At 37.6% G+C, this 19,438-nt stretch overlaps 1 protein-coding gene across 1 annotated transcript in view; it reads left to right on the forward strand.

Annotated features, from left to right (window-relative positions):
- The first annotated feature begins 3,793 nt into the window (after window positions 1-3,793).
- The window catches only part of ARHGAP21 (Rho GTPase activating protein 21), a 76,045-nt gene continuing 60,400 nt past the window's right edge, over window positions 3,794-19,438 (forward strand). Inside the window, exons 1-2 of the mRNA XM_019471003.1 lie at window positions 3,794-3,840; window positions 10,716-10,740. The gene's annotated coding sequence lies outside the window, so the exon portion shown is untranslated. The remainder of the gene's footprint in view (window positions 3,841-10,715; window positions 10,741-19,438) is intronic.

Below are 19,438 nucleotides of genomic sequence, written 5' to 3' on the forward strand. Positions count from 1 at the left end.
CTATGACTGTCACTTAAGGATTTTTAGCATGCTTAATATAGGTCTGTCTGTAAATTGTTCAGAAGTTTAAAAGAGGGGCATTGGAGAGCATGCAAGTTGGGTGTCTTTACCTTTTTTTTTTCAGGTGGATACAATGGGAAATTACTGGTTTGAGATTTACTTTTAATTGGAAATACTATAATTTATAAACATCAATGCTATTTACTGGTTTTACATAATTTTGTTGTTGTGTGTTAAGTTCACAGTGATTCATGTAGTTCTTTAAGATGCCACCTGATTTTTCATGGATGCTTTCATTGCTCAGAGAAAAGGGTTAAATACAGTATTAAAGTATGCATTTTGCAATGCACTTAAGCATCTGTTGTATGTCCTTGTAATTGCATATAACAGGAAATGATGCTTTGAGATACTTTGTGCAGAAACCTTGTATGAAGAAGTACTGAGGGAAATGATGCTCGAGTCACTTTTAGTAGCCTGGGATTCTTCAGTCCTTGAACTCAATTGCATACATTCTGACTTCAATTTTGAGCATTGAATCTATAGAGGAACAAACTTACAGATCTTCAGTAAGGAGTATGGCAAAATAGTCTTTTGGTTTGTTAGATTTTATATGAAAAGAAAATAAAGCATTTATTTTCATTCTGTTGAAATGCAAATGAGTCTACCCTAAAGACAAATCACCTTAAGGATATGAGTTATTTATGTATTCGTAACTTGATTACTATCATTTTTGGCTTGCAGGGAAAACCATGTAGGAACTCTGCCTTCAGTAACATATTCTTGCTTATGCTAAATATTATCTGTTTCTTGTTTGCTGTCTTGCATCCTTGTTTTGTTCGTGTTTTTGAAAACTTTTCTTGTTCCTTTTTAAAGCCTTCTCTGGCAAGGGATATTCTGGTGTGTGTGATATGGTTGGACATGTCACAGGGTGACTCAACAGGTGTTGACTCTCTTCTCTTTACAATTCAGGTTCTTGTTCATAGTGGTGGCTGAAAGTTGCTGTTACTGAACATGTCTCACATTTATTATTAATAGTGGCTTTTTCTGTTGCCCTGTTGGCAGACCTCGCAGGGGGTTCAAGGATGGCGTGAAGATAACCTTCCACTTCTGGCAGGCTCTTTCAAGGAATAATGATTTGACTGGGGAGTACTGTTGTTTATGAATAGCTATTAGTTCAGCAACTTCCACGAATGCTAAAAGTTTATGTGAAATTACAAGGAAATTAGAGGTTCTCTTCTCACTACAATCAAATGCTGCATCCCACATTTCTCAGACCTGGTGAAGTTCTCTGTATTGCTGTATTTTGAACTCAGGTTACAGTATTTCTGTATGTAAATCTCAGTGATCAGTTGTTATACATACTAAAATTACCTTTAGGCTAGTTAGGTTTTTGTCAGAAACAAGATGCAAGTATGTTGTAGACTTTTATTTTTCAGTGCTAAATTTAAGCTTACTGTTTACATATCCATAATGATAGGTATTTGCTTATTAACATTTTTTTGACCTTGTGCAATACCTGCAGTTGTTTACGATTGTTCAAAACTTCTGCATCAATTGTTGCCTATAAAAATTTGAGAGGAGAAACAAAAGATTGCAGGAGAATGTTAAATAGATGGATTGCTGCCTATCACTTAATGGAAGAAATCACTGTCATTCTTTAGAGACCAATGGTATTCTTTTATTAGGAGCTACTTCTTTTGCTGATTTACTAGGATCAAAATGTTCTTACTGGCTCTGGTTTCTGCTCATGTCACGAGATTGAAAAACTGAGAAGGGACATCTATTTGCGCAGAACTGAAAAAATGCTGTCATGTTCAGAAGCTGAACAGATTGGTGGGGAACACCTCAATAACAAACCCCATCCCTAGGCTAAAGGATTATGTAACTTTTAACTTAATCTTTGCATTGCTTGAAATTTAAACTAAAGCCACTCACCTTGGCAGTTCCACAGTGCTCGCTAATTTTTCATTCCTTAGCCATCTAATGGCAGTCTTTTTGTTTTCACCCTAACACTTTAAAAGGTGAATGAAGATGATAGATGAGGACAGACTAGGCTGAGATCGAGTCCTTGATATTTATTATTGTTCTTTCCAAAATCTGCTGATAATCCTTCTAGGCTTTTCAGTGGAGCAGAGTCCTGTTGGGCTGCTCTGGATTCTCTGCATTTTCTGGTTCCAGAAGTGGCTCCATTTCTTGTCTTGGCTCTAGCACTAAGACCCTTCTCCGTTTGTATGTTTTTTTTCCTTGCTGAAGAACAGGGTTGTTGGAGGTAGGAAGGCTGATCTTTGAAGCACTGGCTAGTATTTCCTTGTCCTCCCTGTTGGATGTACCAAGAGGTGGGTTTCCAAGGACAAACCGTAGCATCTGTGTAGAAATGCGTTGTGTTTTACATACCTGAATGCAGAACATGTTCTGGTGGGTTAACAATCTCACCAAGCAGCTGCAACATTTTCCTTACAGGCGTGTTGCTATCATGTGGTTAGAGTGGAAATGCTTTGTCTTCTCTGTAGATGTTGATTGGAGTTGGCTGGGCCCACCTTGCCGATAAGCACTGCAGTTTGAGATCCTAGCTGTAAGGCTGAATCAAAAGGGAATATTTTGGAGCAGCCCAGGAAGAAAACCAAGCAGTAAATTCTGACACGATCAGCCAGTTGCTGAGCCACAGCAGCAGAGCTACAGAAGGACAAGAAGACTATTATTTCTGTTTGAATACCCTTTGAATAGGCTATAGGCTCTGGTATCTAAATTTGTTTCACGCATCGTTGAACTAGAATATTTAGAGGAGGGTCGTAGGGTTTTGCATGCTTTCTTTGTATGTCTTCTGCCTTTTGATTTGAAATGTTGTGTGTGGTGTGGCACTCGCTTTGAAAATTGAAATGAAAGATTTCACGTAAGGCTGAGAAGATAAATATTTTTATAATAATGTTTCTTGAGTCACAGGCATTAAAATTACCCTTAAGAAAAAAACCAAGATGTCTTATTTCTGCATGAGAGGAGGGATTGCAGTAGTACTGTAAAAGGAAACCAGACCTTTCTACTTCTGTATTTAGAATTTGCGTAGTGAAATGCTCAGAGAAAGTAGCTAAGGGTGGAAAAACCAAAGGTGAAGTCAAAGGTATGACTAGAGGAAAAGTGTCTTGCTGAAGAAGCCTAACCAATTGCATATGTTCTTCAATTCTGTTTTACTTGTTTTAAGTGAGGAGATACTAGTCAAGAAAACCATGCCTGCGTTGTAAGTGAGGAAGAGAGGAGTTGGTTTTGTATGTATGTGTGTGAGCTATGTGCACCCAGAAATGAAGTCCCAGAAGATACATGTTTGTATCTAAGTAAAGTAGAAAGCAAATAAAACATGCAAGCTGTACACATTTCTTGCGGTTCATTTGAGCCTTTCGCTGTTGTACATTGACTTTCTTAATACCTAATTTCATTTAAAATTTAAGAGTAGGTCTGTATGTGATATGACCAGAGGTGTAATGCTGTAAGGGATGCTGCTTTACAATACACATTTCTTTTGAAAATGTTAAAGATCATCAAGTTATTTTGGTTATGGGGGGAGAAATTATATTTTCAAGTGCACAGTAATGTTTGTTTGATTTTTGGGTTTGTTTTTTTAATTATCCAAATTACAACTTCTGTGTGTGCTTTTTTTTATTTTAGGCATCAAAAAATAAAGATGGAAAAGAGCAGAGTGAAGCTATATCACCATCGGAGGAAGAAGAAACTTTTTCTTGGCCTGGTCCCAAAACTGTTGTGCTAAGGAGGACATCTCAGGGTTTTGGCTTCACCTTAAGACACTTCATAGTTTACCCTCCAGAATCTGCAGTTCAGTTTTCTTTTAAAGTAAGTTACATTAATAATGAAGCACTTATATATAGCTTTATTATACTTTTAGGGTAAAAAATCCAGCTTGCTTGAAAGTAAATGTATATATAAGATTGTTTTACACAGATGAAAGATCCCTTGTGTGTAAGGTGGGTGGGCGGGCTCACTTATTACATTGTTTGATAACCATGTACTGATCTGTTCTAAGAAAATGGAATTGACTGGGTATGAGCTCACCCGAGTTAAAAATACTTGTTACCATGGGTAAGACCAGTGGTTATTGCAGAATATGGAAATATTTATCTCTACAGAATTTTTTTTACCCAAAGCCAGTGTGATTAGTCTGTACACCTTTTAAAGTGTAGACTTAAAGGGTGGGAGGCTTGTGGGGGGGGTGTTTTGTCTCATCCCTCCTGTCCGTCCTCTGCCCGCCCCCCCCGCCCCAATTGAAATTTGTCATACATCATATGAAGAGAATAGCCTGGAAAAGCATTAGTTTACAATAGTTTCTGAGTATCCTAAAATTAATGTATGTTAGAAAGATGGGTTGTGTTTCTATATTCTGTTCTTTCTGCTGAAAAGAACAACAATCTGCAATTCCCTGTCAGTCAGGAGACAAATATATACAGGCCTACATTAAAGGACAACTTTCTTAACTTAAAATATTTTACAGTTATTTATTTATTTAAAATAAGTAGTTCTAAATGTTAAATAGCTAATTGGTCTGCATTGCTCAAAGGGTGTATGCCTACATTAAGACAACTTTCTTAACTTAAAATATTTTACAGTTATTTATTTATTTAAAATAAGTAGTTCTAAATGTTAAATAGCTAATTGGTCTGCATTGCTCAAAGGGTGTATGTATTCTCCTATGTGACTGAACCTTTTGAAAGTTGCTGTAGTACCTGATGTTGAGAAAAAGTCCATTTAATAGTGATAGACACTTGAATATTGAGAGAGGGTTTTTCCTAGTGAGTTCAAATAATATTTGCTCATTTTAAAGTCATCAAGTATGCAAGTTCTCATAATCTATGCCACCTCTCATTTTCGCTTTTGCTTTTCCAGTTAGGCGGAAGAACAGATTCTTACCAAGATGGGGAATGGTTATTGAAGCTTCACGCTCTTCCCAAATAGCTAATTGACTTGTGTCTCTGCAGGAGTCTTTCGTTAAAGTTGTCATTTTTGCCTGTCCTAGGTGGCTGTAAGATTTCTTCTGAAGTAGAAAAAGCTGTGCAGGAGAAAGTTGGCACATTTTTCCAGTTAACTTCAGCTATTGAGCCTGCACTTGAGCACCCAAATTTTTTCCCCTTGACAAGGGGTCCCTGAAGCTAACTGGAAGCAAGACTATTAGCAGTATCAGGTGATCCCAACATTTCTGTCCTTCAACACAGGTTATAGAGAGTCTGCCAAGAGCAATATCTGGTTGAATTCCAGTGTGAAACAGGAAGGAGGGTGGGGAAGGCTTAGCTGAGCAGAACAAATTACATGCACTTTTTAGCATCTCCCAATGGCAACCCCTATTCACATTGAGGGCGAAAAAATAAACAGCGTGAGCAGGATGAATCTCCTTAACTAAGAAGTGACTGGATAGGTTTCTTCAGGAATGTATCAGTAGATCTTTCTGAGGAGGAGGATACCTTTTTCACATGCAGAAGGAGATAGGCACACGGAAGGGCAAGTAATATAAAAAAGAAATGTCAGCCCTTCTCCTCTTATTCACATCTGATGGTTTCTGAGAGAGACCCAGGCAGTACATAGTGAGCCTGATACCTGTAAATCTCAAGGCGTGTCTTGAAGTTCTACCTCCCCCTTCTTCTGCAAGAGAGCTCTTAGCACCTCTTTTTTTTTTTTTCCTCTGTTTCTTCTCTGATTTGTCAGAATCTGGTTAATTCATTCCCATTTCTGTCTGTTTTTTGAAAAGGAAATAATGAGATTGTTGGATAATCGTAATACTTTTATTCAGGGATTCAGTTACATGTAAAGATGGTAAGGTTCATTTGGACAGAGCCCTTGTCAATACTTCTGTAAATTAACCTAACTGTTACATTCTCTCTTCTTCCTTTTAATGTCCATGAGGTGGTAGGAAAAAAACCCCAGATCTTCAAAATTATTATTTGTGGGTCTTTATAAGGTGGCTTTTATAGAAGTCTGTGTACCTAAGTTATGGTACTAAAGAATGAAATTCACTTATTGTCAGCCTGATCCTAATATGAGGCAAATCTGATTTCTCTGCCGTTCTTATTTGACCAAAGATCGTATTGGATACCAGCTAATTACAGTCTCTGTCATTGATTCCAAGTTGAAATAGCATTCCTGTCTCTTTCCTCGATCAAAACTGTAATGGCCTTGGAAGGCAGAGATGTTTTGTTTTGCACACCTTAGAGGTAGTATAAAAATGATAACTATGATTTGGTTTTCTGACTGTCTTAAATCTTGTAGTAGCCTTGTCCCTTCTTCACACCTGAGAATGCATGCAGTTACCTCAGACTTAAGGTAGAGGTTACAGCTGGAACTTAAAGATGCCATTGACATAACAGCCAGAGTTACTCAATCCTCTACTAGTTTCTCAGAGACGCAATCCTTTTGTTATCACAAGTGTCAACCTGATGCTGTCACTTTCCCTCTAGATCAGTGCAGAGGTCTTTTTTTACCCCACGGAAGCTTTGCATTCTAGCTCCTCTGATTGCTTTCAAGGAGAGATTTCAAGATCGCTAAATCTTACTGCAAGTCAACACAAACTGGTAGAGGCAGTAAAGAGAAAAACATCTAAAACAGCTCTCCTTCAATCAGTCTTTCCACATTCTTTGTCTTTTTTTTTTTTTTTTAATACCCGCTCTTGGTACCAATTCAGAAATATCTAGTGAAAATTTCTCCATTAAAAGTTCTGCTTCTGTTGCTTGCAGTTTGTGTGTGTTTTGAAAAGCTGTTGACAGGTCAATTCTGTGAAATTCTGTTGACAGGTGGAATTTTCTGGGGAGAAAAGGACAAGGCTCCTCACATGGAGTGAACAGTGGGCATCTCTAGGACAGAGAGCATAATGCTCCTAGACTGCAGGGTGTAATAAAGGTCACACCACAGCTGGATATTCCGTGGGAATGGGAAGAAAAGCTTCCTACAGGCCGGAGAAGGCTGCAACCTGGAAAGTGACTGAAGTGAATTTTCTTGGAAGCAAAGAACTCTACCCCAAAGGATGTATTGAGTGGAGAAGAGTGGGCATTATTTTATAAAAATCTTTAATAATCTGTTCTCTGCCTAGGTGCATTTGAGGTGTTGGGGTTTTATTTAAATTTTAAGTAGTTCAGTGTTCCAGTTGTTAGTCTAAGAAAGCCTGTGTTCAGTTGAAAAGCCTTTTTTTAGTTGTCCTGGGGAGGAACTACAAGGAAGTGTACAAGGAAGAGGTCTAGGCAGATCTGCCTCAAAGCTCTGGCTGACTGGGAGTCCCAAAACACACTTGTCTTTTAATATATTAACACCTAATAGTACCTGCCTTGAGTTATCTTCAGTTCTTCAGGTGATTTTTTTTTTTTTTGGTGACACCTTCCCTTAATATTTCACAGACTGGAGGCACACCTTACCCTTGCTATTCAATAGGGAGAGAGCTGTAAGGCTTCTCCTGTTATTCAGAAGTGCAGAGCACCAGTCTAAAAGAATGAGGGTCACTTTTGTGCAGAAGCAAAGTCCATCTTACAGTCAAGAGCATGAAATTCTAGCTATCTGGTCCATCTCATGGATGTCTCTATGTGTCGCGGAACTTCAACAAGGGTTTCTCTTTTGTTTCAGAGCTGATCAGAAAAACCCAACAGTGCTAAACTTTCATTTTATTTTTAATGATGCTACTGATTTTTTCTGAAAAAGAAAGAACTGATCAAAACCTGTATAAAATAGGTGGAGTCGTGTTAACCAAGAGACTTAGGGTTTGGTGAGAGTAAACTCTAGTTGCAGATATTTATAGCCTTACACGTACAAAGCTGATTTCTGCCTTTCATAGACTTCTACTGTCATCAATGTGAAACTGCAATTCTTGGTAGATAGCTAGACCAGTGCTCTAACTGGCATGCTGGGCCACCTGAGTTAGATGTGTAACACCTGAATAAGCAGGGTGAGTTGCAAGAATAAAACTTGATACCTTAGTGACAAGGTGACAGTGACCCGCATAACTGCGTATGAGGAGCATCCATAAAGCTTTGTTTCCTCCATTTACATCTGACTGGAAAACAGGCCTTACTTGCTGTTGTTGAAATGATTGAACATGATTGGTTATAATTAATTCAGGGAAGTATCTCTGCGTATTTTAATACTGAATACTAGTATGTTATATTTAGTTTATTTATGTTTTTATTATATATTATATTAAATTTATTTCATTTAACATTCAGTGTGTACATAGTACTGCAGATCTAGGTCAAATTCAGGATATCTTTTCATGGTTCCTGCACAAAACAGCTAATTAACTACAAATCAAGGGACTATTTCTCATTGTAATTGTTATTAGTTAACTACTTTATAAACATTATGATAGAGAAAGGTTATGGAAGAAAGTGTTGTTTGGTAGGTCTGTTGGGAGGGACAGCCCTGTGTGAAGGATGGTGTGAAAGATGATCTTGGAACCTGAGATTGCAGTTTAACATATTTCACTTTGGCAAAAGTACTTGGCTGTGCTTGTGCGGGGCCACACACCGAACTGGGAATAGCTGCACATTCAGGAACAACCCATTATGCATCCTTCTTGCTTCCCATGCCTCCTTTCCCTTCAGAAAGTGAATAGGGAGTGTGTGGAAGATTTCTTAAGCTAGCCTTGCAAAAAACCTATGTTAAATTATGCTTTTAACATCAGATGTTTATTAGGATTTGTTAGTCAGCAACATGCTTTTTTTGCATGTGAAGTTCGTTCTCCAGGTTCAGTCAGTCTGAGAAGCAAGTAAGTGATAAAAGAAAACCTTCTCTAGGTATGGAAGCAGCATATACTAACATCTTGCAATGTGTAAGAGGTAAATGTAGGAGGGAAGGCTAATTCCAAAACATTTGCGTTATAAAGCATTCCATTTTTAAAGGCCTGAGCTCATTGGCTTGATACCATGAAAAACTAATGTTTTGCAGCTGTCTCTTATAACAGAGCTTTGCATACCCAGTGACAAACTGACAGACCCACTGCAGTATTTCATAAATGATGGCAATTCTATATTAGCTAACTTTTCACTTCCATAGTTCTTTCTGTTTTATAGCATCAAACCAGGTAACCCCCCCCGTGTGTGACCCACATTTTCCAGACTATGAGCTCTAATATTCAAAGTCCTAAAGATGTTTTTTCACTTGACAGATTGGGTGGAAACTAGAGACGTGCAGATGTTAGCCTTGTCTAATTCTTCACTGCTGTTCTTTTGGGTGATCATAGTTCAAAACCAGCTGGCTGTTACAGGGCTTCAAGCAATCTAGTGATAAATTTTAACAGTACTTGTCTACTAGTGTGGTATTTTTGCCAAAGTATAGAGCAGACAGGACTGTCCAGCTTAAGGGTATACCGTTTGCTGCTCTCAGAGTTTGGGTGGTAATTATAATTATCGTGGCTTTTTAAAAGTAGAACAAGTACCAGATCTCCGTTAACTCAGTGTTTTGGGGGTTTTGGGTTTCTTTTGTTGTTGTTTTTCTTCCTTAAAGTTATCTTTCTGTAGTATCTTACAAAGCTCCAGCAGAACTCTTGTACAAGTCTCACAAGAAATGTATTGCACCTAGGAGAGACTTCTCATCCTCATCATTATATAGTGTTCATATCCAGGTCTTACTCCCTCTCTTTCTTCAAGTCTTCCTCTCTTGAATAATTTGCTCAGATCAGTGTGCAATTGCTTTGAAAATATTTAATATGAAAAAGATAGTGATTTGTCTTTAAATGCAAAAGACCTAGAAATTTGGAATTAATCCATTTAAAAGTAGAAGGAAAAATACAGATGAAAATTATTTCTGTGATCATCTCCTTGCTCCTTCTTTCCTTCAGGACAAAGCTGTTTTAATTAGCTGAGGTGAATTGTTAGAAATACTTTCCAAATAGTACGGATTAGTCTAAGGAATTGTATTGAGGTTGAAAGTTTTTTACTCCATAAAGTTACAGTTCAGGAAAAAAGCATGTATTTCCATATTTAAACAATTGTGCTTTTCAAATGGTAGAATTTTTTAGATGAGATTAGCCATGATCTTTCAAAATTCTTTCATTCATATTAAAATAATGGACAAGAAAGTAACTTAAGTAATCATTTTCTATTTTAAGCATGCCATTCTCCCTCAGGACATTCCAGTTGTGTGATTTCTTTTTTTTTTAAGGCCTGTCAGTGATACCTGGTAGTTACGATTGTGTATATATAGTGCAATGAGCAGAAGGAGAACCTCTGAGGTTCTTACTAAATAGTGTTTGGGGTAGATATTTTTTTTTCTAGGCAGTAGTACTGAAGGCAAAACAAACTTGATATTTCAAATTTCAGGAAGCATTTTCAGAACTTAGTTACAAAATATTTTTAATCTCTTGCATATTATTTAGCTTTGAATCCTTAGATGATTAAAGTATAACCTCTCCTGCCTGGCTTTCAGGGTGGAAGCATACTTGCAATGCCACACAGTGCAGTATTAGGCTTCATGGCAGTGTTTTGGGGGTTTTGGTACATTTGTCTTCAGATCATGCTGTTCATGTTTTTTCTGTGGGGATGTTTCATGGAACTGTGCTTAGTTTTTTTTAAAACAGGTATTACACTACATTCTCAGAATGAAAGCCTTAATTCTGTAAAGTTAAATATTTGTGAAAAAGTATGAGAGATCAGAATGCAGACTTAATCTTACAAGTTCACTTCAAGTCTGCATTTTTTTCCATTTATCAAAATTTTTAATATGCACTCTTTCTTTTTCCTTAGGATGAAGAGAATGGGAATAGACAAGGTATGTCTTGTTTTTATTCTTTCACAGATCCAATACGTTCAACATTTCTCTTCAGCTGTGTAATACACTCAGTAGCTACCTAGGAGTTTGAAATGTAGAATCACTTCAGTGTGACCATCAAGCTCATTGAATTTCATGGCATTGGAGCAAAAGAAAGAAAATGTCTGTCTCTTAGCTTCACTTATTTAGTGTAGGTGTTTGTGTGGCCACTGTTAATTATGTGCTGTATCGCTTCTGTGCTGTGTATATCACCTTGTCATGTATATGACAAGAAGACAAGAAACCAGCTGTGTTACCTTTTTAGTGCCAAAGTTTCACACTCTTAATTTGATCTGCGTGTAAGACCCACCGTTATCTGTGCAAAGTACTACTATAAAGGGTTTGAGTCTCATGGATATTTATATGCATGCATTTTAAAAAAAGTGCTATACAGTGTGTCTAATAGCAGCCAGTGTGAAATTTGAATTTTGTTGCAACTTACTCTAATAAAAGCAACACGTAAGTATATAAACCTAGTGTTGGTAGTGATGGTAAAAATTATCCACAAAAGTGGTATACAGCTGTTTTAAAAACAGAAGATAAAAAAGGTTATTCCTATTAGCTTCGTGATACTTTCTTCAGTATTTAATAGTACTGATCTAACTTATTTCATCAGTTTTGGTACTGTTGTGTACATTTGAAGAGATCCATGAAACATGCTTCAGTGATGTCAGATAAGATGTGTGAATAAAATTCTTGCACTTGATTTAGGAGGGATGGAAAAATAACTTATGTCTAGGTTATACCTGTCAGGTCCTCTCCATTTTCTTTCTCCATAGCTTTCTCCCTCTTGCATTGTGTGTGTCTGTTCTCTTTCTTAATTCACCAATTAACTTATTAATTGGTGCTACATCTCAGTCCCACTTAACTTAAATTTCTCTTTGGTATTTAGCTATTTTCTCATCCACGCTCCCCTTTTTGCTGATATCTTATTGTTTCCTTAGAAGGGTGAAAAATATGTTGATTTAGGTAAGGAAATTGGGTTTTCAGGTTGAGAGCCCAGTCCCACTTCCTCTTTTTCCCAGTCTGTTGTGATGGTAAGCTACGCAGAGGAGGTGGGATTAGTTGCATTGCGAATGTAATGTGCAGGGCTTCAGTTTGTGCTTCATCTGGCACTGCAGCACAACTCGTTGAGGACAGGTCTGTTCAAAGGTGGGTACCTTTGCTCAGAGACAGCATAGGGTGAATGCTTGTTTTACTGGGGGGTTACAGTCTGCTTTACATGGTAGCAGGGAATGGTACGTGGTTTCAGTGTACTTTTAAAAATCTCATTTAGTTGGAAGAGAGGGAACATGTCTGAACTTTTTCAGGTGTTTTGTGTAACTGTGATATATTATAGAAGCATTCTGGGAAATACGAATTTACTCGAACTTTCTTACTTTTCTCTTGGAAGCAGATAAATTCATCCATTTCATCCTCCTAGTCTTACTCAGTTGTCACCTGCTTGTTAAACAGTGAAAAGTCAATCTCTTCCTGTTCCTAATCATCCACCATCTACCCCCCAAACTTGTGACCTCCTGTATCCGCTTTGGCATACAAAAAGAAAAGGCAAATTCCTTTAGGAAGGGAAAGGAGTCAATCCTCTGTGCCAAACCAGCATGGAAGATACCACTTGTGGTCTAGAGAAAGAAGTTCTGCAGTATTCTTCTTGTCATAGCGAGAACTGAATCAGCTAAAGATGCAAATGTGGGCCTGTTTATCTAAAATGTTACCTGAGATCCATTTTTCAGCAGAGGAACCAGCAGTAAACAAACATTTGCTTGGTTCACTGAGACCTGTGCAGGTGGGAGCAAGATCACTTTCTGGAAATTTTTGTGTAGCTACTTCAACTATGAATCATAGCTCAACTGTTGCTTATTTATAGCAGCGTAGTATGTTGTATGCCTTGAAATACAGATCAAAGGGCACAAAGTGCTCTGGAAAGATAACAATATTCTCATTAGCAGGAGAGAAGTTTGGACTTGTGCTCCTTCTGGAAAGAGAAGAAGAGATGACTGTGAGGTGGAGGATGTAGGTGTCAGTAGAACTTAACCTGCCAGTTTTGTGTATTATGCCTTTTAAAAATAAGAAAATGGGACAAAGTGTATAAAACATTTTTCTCCAGCATTTAGTGTGATCTTGGGAGGTGGGAGGGATGAAGCGGTTTCTAATTTACGTTGCTACAAGTTGTTCCCAAATGAGGTGAATAGGTAGCTTGTGAGGAGAAAATCAGGAAAAGCATATCTCATTTTTCATGTTCACAAACATCATGTTAATTTAGCAAAAGCAGGTATGCCAGAAATTCTGTAAAGGATTATCACAAGGATTCTTAAAGTAATTAACATCGGAAAATTAGGCCGAGCCGCTTTGGAGCGGCAAGAAGCTGTGTGTTTGACTGCTGGATGTGGGGGTCCCTTGCTGCTGAAGCACCAGTTGCTTCAACAGCTTGAGGAAGAGCGGGTTGCTGGGCAGGAGGCTGTGTGTTGTGTGTCGTACAGAGGAGCCATCTAGTGGCAAATATATGTATTTTCCCTCAAACTGAATTGGAAAACTTGCCTGTGTGAAGCTCTGTCTTAATTAACAATGAAAATATCTTAATGATAAACATTTTTCTTTTGAAGTCTGTAGATGATAATTCACTTAATTCACTTGAGCTTTCCTCTCTCAGACTAAGCTAAGGGGATTCAAGCGTTTCATTTTTGTGAAGCAGTGTGTGCCAGTGCAAAATTCTTTTTTAAATTGACTTTGAGTGAAGATTTTTAATTACTTGCACTTTCTGCTTTGTGCTTTTCATACATTAAACTTACCTTTAAAAGTTGAGATTTTTGTCAGGTTCAGCATTTACAGATTTGAGTAGGTGAGTGTAGAGTAAAGCATTTCTATTATTATTGCCTTTTATTGAAAGCACTTGAATATTTTTTTTTGAAAGGAGCTGAGTACCTAATTAAGTCTAGAGGGCAGAAGATAAAAGCGTGTGCCATGTTTGATGTATTCTAACAGTGAAAGAAATATTTTTATAGGGTTTTATGTTCTGGTATAGAATTTTAGTGCAACTTTTTTAGTATATATTTCGATCATGCTCCTGGCTTGCATTAATCTTGCTTTTGGTAAGCAGTAAGATTTCAGAGCATTTAGAATAAAAGGTAATGCAAATTCATCCAGGAGAGCTCTAAACTAAGAATGACACGGGAGGGAGATGATGGCCAAGAAGCAAGTGAGGAAGTGGTGGATTGGGTTGTTAGCAAAGGGGTTAGGATGCTGTGGACAGGAGACACCTCAAGGTCAACAGTTGGGACAGAAGGGGACCACCTCAAGTGTATGCACATAAGTAAGGGAATGCCTACAGGACAGTATGATGGGGAGAGCTCTCATCCCTTTTTTGAGGGCCTCTCTGAAGCCCCTGTGCACTCACACAATACAGCATGGGGAACAAGCAGGAGGAGTTGGAGGTCTGCATGCAGTTGCAGGGCTATGATCTCATTGGGGTCACAGAGGTGCGGTGGGATAGCTCACAGAAGTGGGCTAGAGTGCTGTAGTGGATGGGTACAGGCACTTGGGGAAAGACAGGTTGGGAGAACACGGAGGTCCAGTTGCTTTTGTTGTCAAGTTGTGAGAGAGCAGCAGGGATGCATGGAGCTCTGGCTTGGGATGGATGGGGAGCTGGCTTAAAGTTTATGGTCAGGATTTGCAGGCAGACCCATGTTTTGGTGGGAGTCTGCTACAGACTGCCTGATCAGGGAAGAAGAAGTAGATGAGGCTTTCTTCAGACAACTTCTGGAAACCTCATGTGTGCAGGTCCTGGCCCTTATGGGAGACTTCAGCACCCTGTTATCTGCTGGAAGGGCATCACAGCAGATTTACCCTAAATATTTTGTAGTTATTATTTGCAACATTTCTGTTCTTTCCTACTTTTACTGCTCCAGGTTGTGACCTTAAGCTAAGCAATTAAAATGCTTTTCCAACAGGTGCACTTTATCAGAAGATGCAGGTCTTTCTCAATGGATTCCTTGGTCACTGACTGGAAACTTGTATCAGCTTCTATGTTTTTTTTGAGAATTTCTGTTATTCTGACCAGCCTGTATTAACTTGGAGTATCTTTTTCATGTGTTTTGAGGATGGTACACTGTCAGTATTCTTCCTGTTTTCTGGAGTTGCCCTATTCCAAAATTTTGTTCAAGAGGTATCTCACAGGCAGAAGTCTCCCAGGAGAGCATTGTAGGAATATTTGGAGACAAGCTGAAAAATACCTATGCCTATTAAAAATAATATTTTATATTAAAAACTTGCACTGTCAACATGTGATAAGTGGTGCTGGAGAAAACCATCTCCGTTGCCATGCTGTCTCCATGCCATTTCATTGTGCACTTAATATGGTGAATATGTTGTCCTTCAAAGACTCGTTGAAGCTGTAGTTGGCAAAATACAAGTTTAGTACATATTAAATGGGTTGGTTGTTTCTTGTATCTTGTCCTAAAACATGTGTTTTCTTCAAAAATATTTGGCTTGTGGATCGTGATTAAAATGAACAGTGATAAGCATATAGAAATAGTCTGAAAGGAATTTCATCTTCTCATATGAGAACTAAGGTATTTTATGTTTAATACAGTGCCTGGAAATCTAGTATCATTATAATCCAGTATCATATTTTTTTAATATGATGTTCTCACTTTCCTACTTTATCTCCTATTTCTATGTAGAAGTACCTATAGCAACTAGCAGCTTATCTTCCCATAAACATGAAAGGCAAGTTAGGTATATTGCTCAGTGTCCTTTTCTGTAGAGACAGAGTGTGTGCTTTCTAATGAGACTTTAGACATCGGTTTTCACTGAGATTTCTAGATTGTTAAATTGTGATCACCAGGCTATTTTTTTTTATGTGCCTAACTATGGATTAAAGTTTCTACCCTTCAATTGTCTAAGCTAAACAGTTCCAATTTATTACCTGAGCTCCTTCAGCTCTGTGCGAGTCTGGTTTGACACTGTAGAGCCTTTGGGGGAAAGGTGGAAAAAATGCAGGAAAAGCTTTTTATTCCTTACTGCCGCTTACATAATGCCTTGAGTTTTTGATGTTTTATTTCTTTAAACAGACTGTTGATTTCTGTAATGTGGTTTGTGTTCTCCCAGGATTTAATTTAATCCCACGTTTTCTAACATCATTGTCTATCAGCTCAGTCTGTTATGAAATAAACTAATTGTGCCTGTGATGATGGGAACAAGGTAGATAAGGAACAAGAGAATGAATGTGAAAGCAAATAATTGGAAAGGTCATAGATTTCTGGGATAATACGGTCTAAGGTATAGGAGTGAGAGACAAGAGCTATGTAACACTAATGCTTTAGGATAATGCCACAGTAAATTGTCCTTTTTTGTGGATTTTTAATCCAACTTTGTTTTTAACACTAAATGTTGAGAATGGTAAAAGAGGACTTGTTTAGTTTTCCACTGAGACCAAAGCCTGATGATTCCTTGTTTCCCTTAAGGTACATCCAGAATGTCCAGCAGAGTGGCCTTCCAACTTGTCACATGTATAATGTTTCTCAGTGACTACTATTGAGTTCAAATCATCTTTGACTTTTAATAAAAAAGTGAAGAGCTGCCTAAGTGTAATTTCCATGGATTTAGGGGAGAGTCTGTAGGTCCACTACAACAGATATAAATTGAATGGCTCTATGCTTATCTAAGAACTAAAGTAAATCCTCTAGACTGTTTAATCATAGGTTAAATTTTAAACTTGAAAAGGTTTCATTTTAGATTTGAGAGAATTGGAAAAAATTGTCATAATATTGCCAATGCCAGAGGTGCTTTGAGTAATAATAGAATGTATTTTTCCTGTATCACAAAGTTGAATGCCAGGTGTTTCTCTGCTAAATGACTCAACAGTGCTATTTTACTTGTTATCGTCCTCTTCTAGAGGCTCATCCTTGGCGCTGTATTTTGCTTAGTGTTTTTTAGTTGAGTTAATTTGTGCTTGACAGAGGGTGAAATAAGCTCTGTCAGGGCTGGGCTGGGACCTTTGGGCTCCTTTTCTGCAACGGATTGCTAGTGGAGAAATGCTTAGTATGTATGAAATTCAGTTTGCAGACTGTAAAACCCAGAATTGTCTTTAGTTGGACTCTCTCGGTTAAATGTAATCCTGACAGTTTTGTGATTTATATTTAATTAAATGAAATCTCTGTTAATAAATGTAAGTTATACTTTACTTTCAGCAATCTCTTTTTGAGTAGCTTGGGAAATGATTAGCAGGTTTTTGATTCAGTTATCAATTAGAAGCATTTGTCCCACTGTAGCTGTACATATTTCTCCTCCCTTTGCCTGAAAGGCGTCCCATGAATCAGTGCCACTCGGCATTGTTGAACCAATGGCGTGTAAATGCCTTGGATATCCAGAAGCAGACTTGTAGATCTTTGTGTTCAAGAAGACTGTTCCTTCCTCTTGAGTCAGAGAAAGATGTACATAAAAGCCTGTCTTAATTTAATAATTTGAGGTGTTTCATGGGGCTGGTGATTCTTTAGTATAAAAATGAAAGTCACCCTTGCTGTTTGCTGAGCGTAGGGCCAGGAGTAAAAATATTCTGTATAAGGTTAACAAAACTCTGTAGCCTTTATTCAGTTCCTGTGTTATAAGGATTTCTAAGTACAGTTCAGCTGCCCTGAGAAAAAGATTTTTTTTTTTTTCTTCTAGGAAGAGGAGAAATGGCATGTTTTTAAACAGCAGATTCTTAGGAGAGACTTTGTAAGAAAGTATGTTGTTATACTGTGTCCCGAAACACTTGCAGATTTGTGCTCTGCAGGTCAAAAAGAAAGGAAGAGCTACGTCAGCAACAGTGCTTTGGCATGGATTTTTTTGGTTTGTTGGGTTTTTTATTTCCTCTTCAAAATGTAAACGTTCTTTGTCAGAGAGGTGTCCTTTGTGTGGTCTTTATGACTCAGATGTTTCTGTCTGACTGTGTTTTATATTGGAAGGTTAATGACTACAGAGAAGTGATGTGCTTGTTGCTATCTTGTAGTGTGTTGGTAGATTCAATAATACAACTTCTGCCATGTCATTTTGTTTTCCAGATGAATTGCAGAGCAGTATAGTAATACCATCTGGTCTGCAAAGAGGAGCTTAAAAACTAGCTCAAGGTTACCGCATTTGATGTAATACTAGTTATGTTTCTTGTAGCAGCTGTATTCCAAACTAGCATTTTAGGGGATTAAGCTAGAATTGACACGTGGATAAAATTACTTTCTATGTCAAGTTTAGGGGAGTTAGGAAAAGTTTTGCTGTATATGACCCCCCCAATGTAAGTTAATTATAAATGTTAACAACTCTTTATTCTACTGTTCTGTTTAAAAGTAGTAATTTTTTTTTAATACTCCCTTTTATCAGGGAGAAGGCGCGTATTAGAATTTTATTATTTTGCAAATCAGATGTCTGTGCTAGTGCAACGTACTCCCCTCTGCCACTTCTGGCATCTCAGACATTTGTCAGGAAAGCTTCCTCGTAACTTCACAATGGGAAACTTACTTTCCCCTATCAGACTGTGAAGGTGGTAATGCCTTGCAGTCTCAGCTAGTAGATCCAGGTAGTATAAAGGTTAGATCATAAATGATGGTAAATATATGTATTATGAAGAAAGTCTTTAATTTTATTTGACATTAATTTGAACAACAGTTGAAACAAGATACTACTCACTTAATTCTGTAGATTCTACTTTGATCTCAATGGTTATTGAAGGTAGCAATTAGTGGGTTTTGGTTGAAAGTTGCTGACTAATTAGAAGATTTGCATAGAATTATGAAAAATTTACATGTTGGCTAGGAAAAATCCTGTTGCAATAAACTGCTTTTCTGTATTTGTCTTGCATTTGATTATAGGTGTTTGTGCTTCTTCAGACTACTTAACTTTGGTTATTTAGACTAAGGACCTCATTATAAAGACTTTCCTGATTCCTTACTGTCCTTGTTTAAGCCAATGAATTTTGCCTTGAGCCTTCTATATACTTGGTGATTCATTTTTATTTCCTTATTTCTGATGATACTGAATCTCTGAAGTAAAAGTTCAGACACCAGTTTTCATTTGACTAGCATCACTTAAGGGAGTGGTTGCACTGCAAGGAATATTTTAGTCGCTCTGTTAGTAAAACTACATTACTGCCTGGACAATAACTTGAGTTTTAATTTATCCTGACTGGTGACCATTTACTCATGCTGGCGATTTTTGTGTGCTCACAAGACTGATAAAGGAAAGAACAACTTTATCTTTATGGACTGTTTTTCAGTTTCTGATCAGCTAACTTGTGTACTTAGCAACTTTATATGCTTCTATTTTTTTTTTATTGCCCTTACGTAAGACTGCACCTCTGTTTATAGCTACATTTGTGGAGAAATGAAGTAAATATGAAATTCTTTTTCACAGAAGTTGTGCTTTTTTATCTGTGTTGCTTTCTTGCACATGTGAGTGTGTTCCTGGCAGCTCACACTTTCACCTGCTCTTTGTGTGTGCGTAATGTCTTGTTTTTCACTTGCAGTTGAAGATTTGGGAGAAATTGTCTTACTTGCTGGTAGCCTGCAATGTAATGCTTAATTATAAAGTTGTTTACAAAAGTACGGAGAAGGAGGGAGGTGACAAAGTAGTATGCAGTAATAGGCACTTGAAAAGCACTGGCAAACAGAATAGAATATTTCAGTTGGAAGGG

This window comes from Aptenodytes forsteri, unplaced genomic scaffold, assembly GCF_000699145.1.
Source record: "Aptenodytes forsteri isolate BGI_AS27 unplaced genomic scaffold, ASM69914v1 Scaffold336, whole genome shotgun sequence".
NCBI classification, from domain to species: Eukaryota; Metazoa; Chordata; class Aves; order Sphenisciformes; family Spheniscidae; genus Aptenodytes; species Aptenodytes forsteri.